The sequence below is a fragment of the Arachis stenosperma genome, chromosome 2 (genome assembly GCF_014773155.1).
Source record: "Arachis stenosperma cultivar V10309 chromosome 2, arast.V10309.gnm1.PFL2, whole genome shotgun sequence".
Lineage (NCBI taxonomy): Eukaryota > Viridiplantae > Streptophyta > Magnoliopsida > Fabales > Fabaceae > Arachis > Arachis stenosperma.
Window position 1 is genome coordinate 27,518,374 of NC_080378.1, and position 8,877 is coordinate 27,527,250.

The 8,877-nt window shown below is 37.8% G+C and overlaps 1 non-coding gene across 1 annotated transcript; it reads right to left on the reverse strand.

The window, feature by feature from the left end:
- Window positions 1-3,527: 3,527 nt before the first annotated feature.
- Window positions 3,528-3,635, reverse strand: LOC130964722 (small nucleolar RNA R71). The gene has a single exon (XR_009080799.1). It is a non-coding gene; the product is annotated as a small nucleolar RNA R71 (small nucleolar RNA).
- Between the last annotated feature and the right edge of the window lie 5,242 nt (window positions 3,636-8,877).

The window sequence follows — 8,877 nt, forward strand, 5'->3', positions numbered from 1 at the left end:
AAATCTGATTCAGAGGCAGACAAAGGACTGCAATGCTTTTGTATTCTGATCTCTCTGCACTCGAAGTAGATTTTCTGGAGCTACTGAACTCCAAATGGCACTTTTATAATTGCGTTGAAAAGTAGACATCCAGGGCTTTCCAGAAATATATAATAGTTCATACTTTGCGCGAGTTTTGATGACGTAAAATGGCGTCAAAATGCCAGCTCTCTGCCCTTTTCTGGCGTCAAAACGCCAGAACTGGCATAAAAGTTGGAGTTACACGCCCAAACTGGTACCAAAGCTGGTGTTTAACTCCAAGGAAGACCTCTACACATGTAAAGCTCAATGCTCAGCTCAAGCACACACCAATTGGGTCCTGGAAGTGGATTTCTGCACCATTTATTCAATTCTGTAAACCCTAGTGGCTAGTTTCATTATAAATAGGACTTTTTACTATTGTATTGAAAACCCAGGGAATCTAGGCATCTATCTTTGATCAGTGTATGCGATCTTAGACATTGGGGGCTGCCATTCGGCCATGTCTAGACCTTTATCACTTATGTATTTTCAACGTTAGAGTTTCTACACACCATAGATTAAGGTGTGGAGCTCTGCTGTTCCTCGAGTATTAATGCAATTACTACTATTTTCTATTCAATTCATGCTTATTCCTATTCTAAGATATCTATTCGCACACAAGAACATGATGAATGTGATGATTATGTGACGCTCATCACCATTCTCACTTATGAACATGTGCCTGACAAACACTCCCGTTCTACATGCAAACAAGCTTGAATGCATATCTCTTAGCCTTCTGGTTCACGATCAGAGTCTTCATGGTATAAGCTAGAATCCATTGGCAGCATTCTTGAGATCCGAAAAGTCTAAACCTTATCTGGGGTATTCTGAGTAGGATCTGGGTTGGGATGACTGTGACAAGCTTCAAACTCGTAAGTGTTGGGTGTAGTGACAAACGCAAAAGGATCAATGGATCCTATTCCAACATGAGTGAGAACCGACAGATGATTAGCCATGCGATGACAGCGCATTTGGACCATTTTCACTAAGAGGACGGACGGTAGCCATTGACAACGGTGATCCCCCAACATGCAGCTTGCCATGGAAAGGAGTATGAAGGATTGGATGAATGCAGTAGGAAAGCAGAGATTCGAAAGGGACAAAGCATCTCCATACACTTATCTGAAATTCCCACCAATGATTTACATAAGTATCTCTATCTTTATTTCATGTTTATTTATCTTTTAATTATTAAAACTCCATAACCCAATTGAATCCGCCTGACTGAGATTTACAAGGTAACCATAGCTTGCTTCAAGGCGACAATATCCGTGGGATCGACCCTTACTCACGTAAGGTTTATTACTTGGACGACCCAGTGCACTTGCTGGTTAGTTGTGTGAAGTTGTGAAAAAGAGTTGAGATTACAATTGTGCGTACCAAGTTGTTGGCGCCATTGTGTATCACAATTTCGTGCACCAAGTTTTTGGCGCCGTTGCCGGGGATTGTTCGAGTTTGAACAACTGACGGTTCATCTTGTTGCTTAGATTAGGTAATTTTCTTCTTGTTTTAACCTTTATTTTGTTTTCAAAAAGTTTTCAAAAATCTTTCAAAATTTTTCTTCTTTTTCATTTTTCTAAAAATAATTTTCAAAAACAAACTACAAAAAATTCATAAAATCATAAAAACTCAAAAATATTTCATGGTTCTTGTTTGAATCTAGGGCCAAATTTTAAGTTTGGTGTCAATTGCATGATTTTTTTGCAATTTTTGAAACACATGCATTGTGTTCTTGATGATCTTCAAGTCGTTCTTGATGAATTGCCTTGTTTGATCTTCATGATTTATTGATTTGCACTGCATGATGTTCTACATATGCATTCTTGCATTCATATGGCCCAAACATGAGAAAGTTCTAAGTTTGGTGTCCTCCATGTTTTCTTTCATTAATGAAAACTGAGTTCTTGATGTTCATCTTGATCTTCAAGATTGTTCTTGGTGTTCATCTTGACGTTCATAATGTTCTTGCATATATCTTGTGTTTTGATCCAAGAATTATATGTTTTGACTCATTTTGTTATTTTTCAAAATTGAAAACATATCTTCTTGAATAAAGGATTTAGCAAAATGAAGATCCAAGAACATAAAGCAGAGGAATTACAGAAAAAAAACTGGGCGTTCAAAACGCCCAGTGAAGAAAGAAAACTGGCATTTAAAGGCCAGCCAGGGTACCTGGCTAGGCGTTTAAACGCCCAAACCATGCAGCAATTGGGCGTTAAATGCCCAAAACATGCAACTCCTAGGCGTTTAACGCCAGGATGACACAAGGAGAGGAATTTTGTTTTCAAATCAAATCTTTTTCAAATCTTCATATTTTTTTCAAAATCAAATCTTTTTCAAATCAAATATTTTCGATCATATCTTTTTCAAAATTATATCTTTTCAAACATATCTTTTTCAAAAATCATATCTTTTTCTCATATTTTCAAAAATCTTGATTCAAAAATTTCAAGTTTGTTACTTTCTTGTTAAGAGAGATTCAATATTTGAAATTTAGAATCATATCTTTTAGTTTCTTGTTAATCAAGTCATTAACTTTTTAAAAGTCAAATCTTGTTAGTTTTATATTTTCAACCATATCTTTTTAAATCGTATCTTTTTCAAATCACATTTTTTTTAAATTCTAATTTCAAAATCTTTTTATAACTTCTTATCTTTTTCAAAACCACAACCAATTTTTCAAAATTTATTTTAAATTTTATTCTTTTTATTTTCGAAAATTCTCTCCCCTCTCTTATCTTTTTCTATTTAAACACTAACATTCCTTCTCCATTGTCAATTCGAACTCCATCTCTCTTTGTGTGTTCGAATTCATCCTTACCTACCTCATCCTTCCATTCTTGTTTTTCTCTGACACCTCAAGGAATCTCTATACTGTGACATAGAAGATTCCATATTTTCTTTATTTTCTTCTCTTTTATATGAGCAGGAACAAAGATAAAGGCATACTTGTTGAAACTGATCCTGAACCTGAAAGGACTCTGAAGAGGAAGCTAAGAGCAGCTAAAGCACAAAACTCTAAAGAGGACCTCACTAAAATTTTTGAAAAAGAAGCAAAAAAAGAAACAATTATGGCCGAACCAAACAACAATGCAAGGAAGATGCTTGGTGATTTTACTACACCAACTTCTAACTTTTATGGAAGAAGCATATCAATCCCTGCCATATGAGCAAACAATTTTGAGCTAAAGCCTCAATTAGTTTCTCTACTGCAACAGAACTGCAAGTTTCATGGACTTCCATCAGAAGACCCTTATAAGTTGTTAACTAAGTTCTTACAGATCTGTGATACTGTTAAGACCAATGGAGTTGATCCTGAAGTCTACAAGCTTATACTTTTCCCTTTTGCTGTAAGAGACAGAGCTAGAACATGGTTGGACTCACAACCTAGAGATAGCATGGACTCTTGGGATAAGCTGGTTACGGCTTTCTTAGCCAAGTTATTTCCTCTTCAAAAGCTGAGTAAGCTTAGAGTGGATGTTTAGACCTTCAGACAAAAAGATGGTGAGTCCCTCTATGAAGCTTGGGAAAGATACAAGTAACTGACCAAAAAGTGTCCTTCTAACATGCTTTCAGAATGGACCACATTAGATATATTCTATGATGGTCTGTCTGAATTTTCCAAGATGTCACTGGACCACTCTGCAGGTGGATCCATTCACCTAAAGAAAATACCTGCAGAGGCTCAGGAACTTATTAAAATGGTTGCAAATAACCAGTTCATGTATACCTCTGAGAGGAATCCTGTGAATAATGGGATGCCTCAAAAGAGAGGAGTTCTTAAAATTGATGCTCTGAATGCCATACTGGCTCAGAACAAAATATTGACCCAACAAGTCAATATGATCTCTCAGAGTCTGAATGGATTGCAAAATGCATCCAACAGTACTAAAGAAGCATCTTCTGAAGAAGAAGCTTATGATCCTGAGAACCCTGCAATAGCAGAGGTGAATTACATGGGTGAAACTTTTGGCAACACCTATAATCCTTCATGGAAAAATCATCCAAATTTTTCATGGAAGGATCAACAGAAGCAAGGCTTCAATAATAACAATGGTGGAAGAAACAGGTTTAGCAATAGCAAACCTTTCCCATCATCATCTCAGCAACAGACAGAGCATTCTGAGCAGAATCTTTCTAGCTTAGCAAACATAGTCTCTGATCTATCTAAGGCCACTCTTAGTTTCATGACTGAAACAAGATCCTCCATTAGAAATTTGGAGGCACAAGTGGGCCAGCTGAGTAAAAGGGTTACTGAAACTCCTCCTAGCACTCTCCCAAGCAATACAGAAGAGAATCCCAAAGGAGAGTGCAAGGCGATATAATCAGCATGGCCGAAACCTTAGAGGAGGAGGAGGACGTGAATTCCAATGAGGAAGACCTCAGGGGACGTCCAATGGTCAGTACAGAATCCCCTAATGAGGAACCAAAGGAATCTGAGGCTCATACAGAGACCATAGAGATTCCCTTGGACCTCCTTTTACCATTCATGAGCTCTAATGACTATTTATCTTCTGAAGAGGATGAAGACATTGTTTAAGGGCAAGTTGCCCAATATTTAGGAGCAATTATGAAGCTGAATGCCAAGCTGTTTGGTAATGAGACTTGGGAGGAAGAGCCTCCCTTGCTCATCAATGAACTGAATACATTGGTTCAGCAAAATTTACCTCAAAAGAAACAGGATCCTGGTAAATTCTTAATACCCTGTTGGTGGACGAAATTGTGATCATCAATGTTGTATTCTTTGTTGTTGTATGGAATAATTATAATGGCTCTTTGCTATGTGTGGACACAACTCCGTTCAACTTAACCAGCAAGTGTACTAGGTCATCCAAGTAATACCTTACGTGAGTTGATGACATGTTATCATATACCTATTTTTCTATGCTTTTTCATACAAGAAATTGATGATTTGTGCTTAAATATTGAATGCTTTTGTGCTTAAATGATATATTTCCTTGATCTTTTAGTTTTATAAATCTTGTAGGAAATAAGAAGAAAAAGAAGCAAAGAAGCACAAAAAAGGAGAAAAAAAGAGCTTTGGGACACACTTTGAAGTTGGGGTACACTTTGGAGCCTTAGGCCACGCTTTTAAAAGCGTGGCCCATGACAAAATCAAAGAAGAAAGCAACCAGCACGCACACTGCCCTGCCCTTGCCAAGAGCAGGGCAATATCGTGATGCAAAGTGAGGTTGGAAGCAAATTTTCGCTAAGTTAAAATCTGGGCGTTCACAGCATGACCATGCCTCCTTCAAAGGGCTATAACTTGAGCTACAAATGTCCGATTGATGTGCTTCTAGTTGCATTGGAAAGCTGACATTCAGAGATTTCCAACGATATATAGCAATCCATATTTGGCGTACAATTGAGACATGAGTGAAAGGCATCTTTAAGGGCAAAAAATAAGCGAAAATAAACCAAAGTGCTTCCACCAAGGTTCGAAGCTGCAGCCTCACTCCAAAGCAAAGTAGCGCTCATTATTTTGCTCTGCCCTCTTGGAAAGCAGGGCAATGTCGTGCTCCCTTCATGAAAAATCAAGAAAAATTGCTCCCCCAAATGTTTTCACAAGGGTTTGAACTTGGGAACTCTCATTGGCGCACACAAGCATGAGCGCATGACACGGCCAGTGCACACATTGGCGCGCAGCTTGGACGCACGGGCAGGGAGGCAAGGCGCACCAAGGCAACATTGCCCTGCCCTCCACAAGGGCAGGGCAGCATCCTGAAGGTCTCTCCCACACTTGGCACGCGACATGCTTCCTCATACAACTTTCCTGCTCTGCCCTCCACAAGAGCAGAGCAGCCTCCTGGGAGCATCATGGGCCAAAATTCAACCAAAATCTCATTTAAATTCAATTCCTCTCCAAATTGAATCAAGGCCAAGCAAACCCATTTCTCCTCAAATCCAAAGCAAGCTAAGCCCACATCATCACTCAAAGGCACAAGAACAAGCTAGAATTAGGATTTTCATTTAATTTGTTTTTCATTTCAATTTCATTTTATTTTGTAAAGCCTATATAAGGCATCATTTCCATCTTTGTAAAGAAGGTTGGATCTAATAGAGAGCTCCATTAGAAAAAGGCTAGCTCCATTAGGGAGGAGTAGTAGTAGAGAGCTCTCTCTTTAGTTTTTTTCTCTTATTTTGAAATTTTGGATTGAGGTTGGAGGAATTCTGTTCCAATCTTTGATCTGAAATCCATGCTTTGTTTTTCTGCATAATTCAAGGAATTTTGATTTAAATCAAGGCTCTCTTTACTGCTTTCATCTCTATTTCTTCTTCAATCTGTTTGCTGTTGAATCAAGGAAGGAATTGAGATCTAGACTTGTTTTCTAGTCTCTTTGATTCCCTGAGATCTTCATTTGTCTCTTTAAATTTCACAATTGAGTTGAATTTTGTTTCTGTCTTGATCAAGTGAGCAATTGAGCTCTTGGCTTTCCTTCTGTTTTTACTGTTTCATTGAAATTGTTAATTTCACTTTAAGACTTGAAAAATGATCTATGTCTCTTTGTTGCATCTCATTGCTCCCAATTTAATTTCCTGCACTTGTGTTCTTCTACAATTTACATTTAAGCTACTGTGACCTTGAATTTACTTTTCCTGCAATTTAATTTCCTTGCAATTGTTCTAAGCTTGGATCTACTGCTCTCATTTAATTTCCAGCACCCCAGCCCCCTTTACATTTGGTGCAATTTACATTTCTTGTCATTTAAGAATCTGCCAATTTACTTTTCTTACAATTTAAGTTTTAGCTCTTTTATTTTCTTGTTCTTTAAGTTTTAGTTACTTTACTTTCTGCACTTTAAATTTTCCTTGCTATTTACTTTCTGTTGGCTACATTTCACTCAATTCCACTTCAATGTTAGCTTGACTAAACTAATCACCCACTAAAGTTGCTTGATCCATCAATCCCTGTGGGATCGACCTCACTCTAAGTGAGTTATTACTACTTGATGTGACCCGGTACACTTGCCAGTTAGATCTATGTGTTTGGAAAATTCGTTTTCTGTAAAAACACCATCATGTTTTTGGCGCCGTTGCCGGGGATTGATTAGATCAACAATGATTAAGTGGGTGAGAAGTCTAGATCAAGCATTTTTTTGTTTTTGTTCTCTGTTTTAAAGTGAAACCAAGGTATTTGAGTATTTGCCTCACTAAGAAATTCTCATCTCTGATATGAGTAATTTCAATTTTCCTTGGTGTTGTGTTTTCCAAAATTTAAATGGAGTTCAACTCATCTTATGATCAAACAAATTTTATGGGATATTACCCACCATCACCAATCTCTAATGGTGGTTGGGAATATCACCAAGAAATTACAGATTCTGAGCACTCCAATCCATGGAGATTTGCTTCACAGACACAAGATGAGCAAGAAAACCATATGGGATATTTTCTTCCACCACAAAATGATGCTAGTCATGATTCTAATGGTGGCTGGGAAGGAAATTCTAATGCTCCATATGATATTCATCCAAAGATATCATCACTTGACCATGCTTCAACAAAAAGCCTCTATCAAAATTCACCACCCACACAAACTTCCATGAACCAAAGCCTCTCAAAGCTTGAGACCATGTTTGAAAAATATGAGAGGGAGGCACAGATATCCTGGAACGAGCAAGAGAATTCATTCAAAAACATGAAAATAATGTTAGCTCAATTGGTGAGTGCAACAAGGAAAGAGGAAAAACAAGAGGAAGAGGCTAGTGAGTCAAATGAATTTTTAGTGAAGAAGGAAGAGGTGGTGGAAATATTTTAACCTGAAATTGCACTTGAGATGACAAGAGCACATGACAACTCACAACTCTCACAAACTTCCCTGGACCAAAACGCCTCAACACTTGAATCCATGATTGAAAGGTATGAAGAGGAGATGAAGAAAGCTTGGGAAGATCAACAAACCTCCTCCATGAAAGAGCTATTAAAGCAAATGTTGAGTGTAAAAGAGGAAGTGGAAGAACAAGCTAGTGAGGAGGACAATCAAGAACGTCCAAACTCAAGGGAAACAGAGAGGCACATGAAGAACAAGCTCATTGAACCACCAATTCAAAAGGCTTTGGATGAAGATCAAACTCCAAAAATCACACAGCAACCATGTCTTGACATCCAAGAAGTGAAGGCAACTAACAAAAGCACCAATCCTGTCCTTGAACCAGCAAGCAAGCTCAATCAAGCCAAATTCAAAAGGAAGCTTGCTGAGAAGAGGCCAAGAGAAGGGACAATAGCTGAAACTTTTCCCCCCTTGAGGTCATACCTCCTAACAAACTGGAAGAAGAGGAAGAAAGTAAAGAACAACATGTTAAGCTAATGACACTAAAAGAGCACTTGTTGGGAGGTAACTCAACCGTAGGTATAATTTCTCTTCTCTACTTTGTTTTCTTTCTTTGCTTTGTTTAAATTCAATAAAATTGACATATGGTTGCATTCTAAGTTAGGTGTTGCTATGCAACAAAATTTGGTTCTAATTCTTACTAGATACTTGCATTAATTTCAAGTGAAAGTGTCACACTAAGTTTGGTGTGCCACTTATCTTTTATGCAATGTATTGTGCTCACCTTCTTATGTTTGCAATCAAAATGTCTCTGTCTCTTGTGCCTTGATTATTATCTTTAATTTTGCTTGCTTAAAACACATGTGCTACTAACATTTCATTGTGTAAGACATTCATGATCCATCTTAGCCCCATAGCCATTGTTCTAATTGTTGCTTGAGGATAAGCAAGCATTCTGAGTTGGTATGGGAAGGAGAAGAATGGGAGGAAAATGACAACAATAGAGAAGATGAATTGCAAGGTTGTAAAGTTCCTTTTCCTCT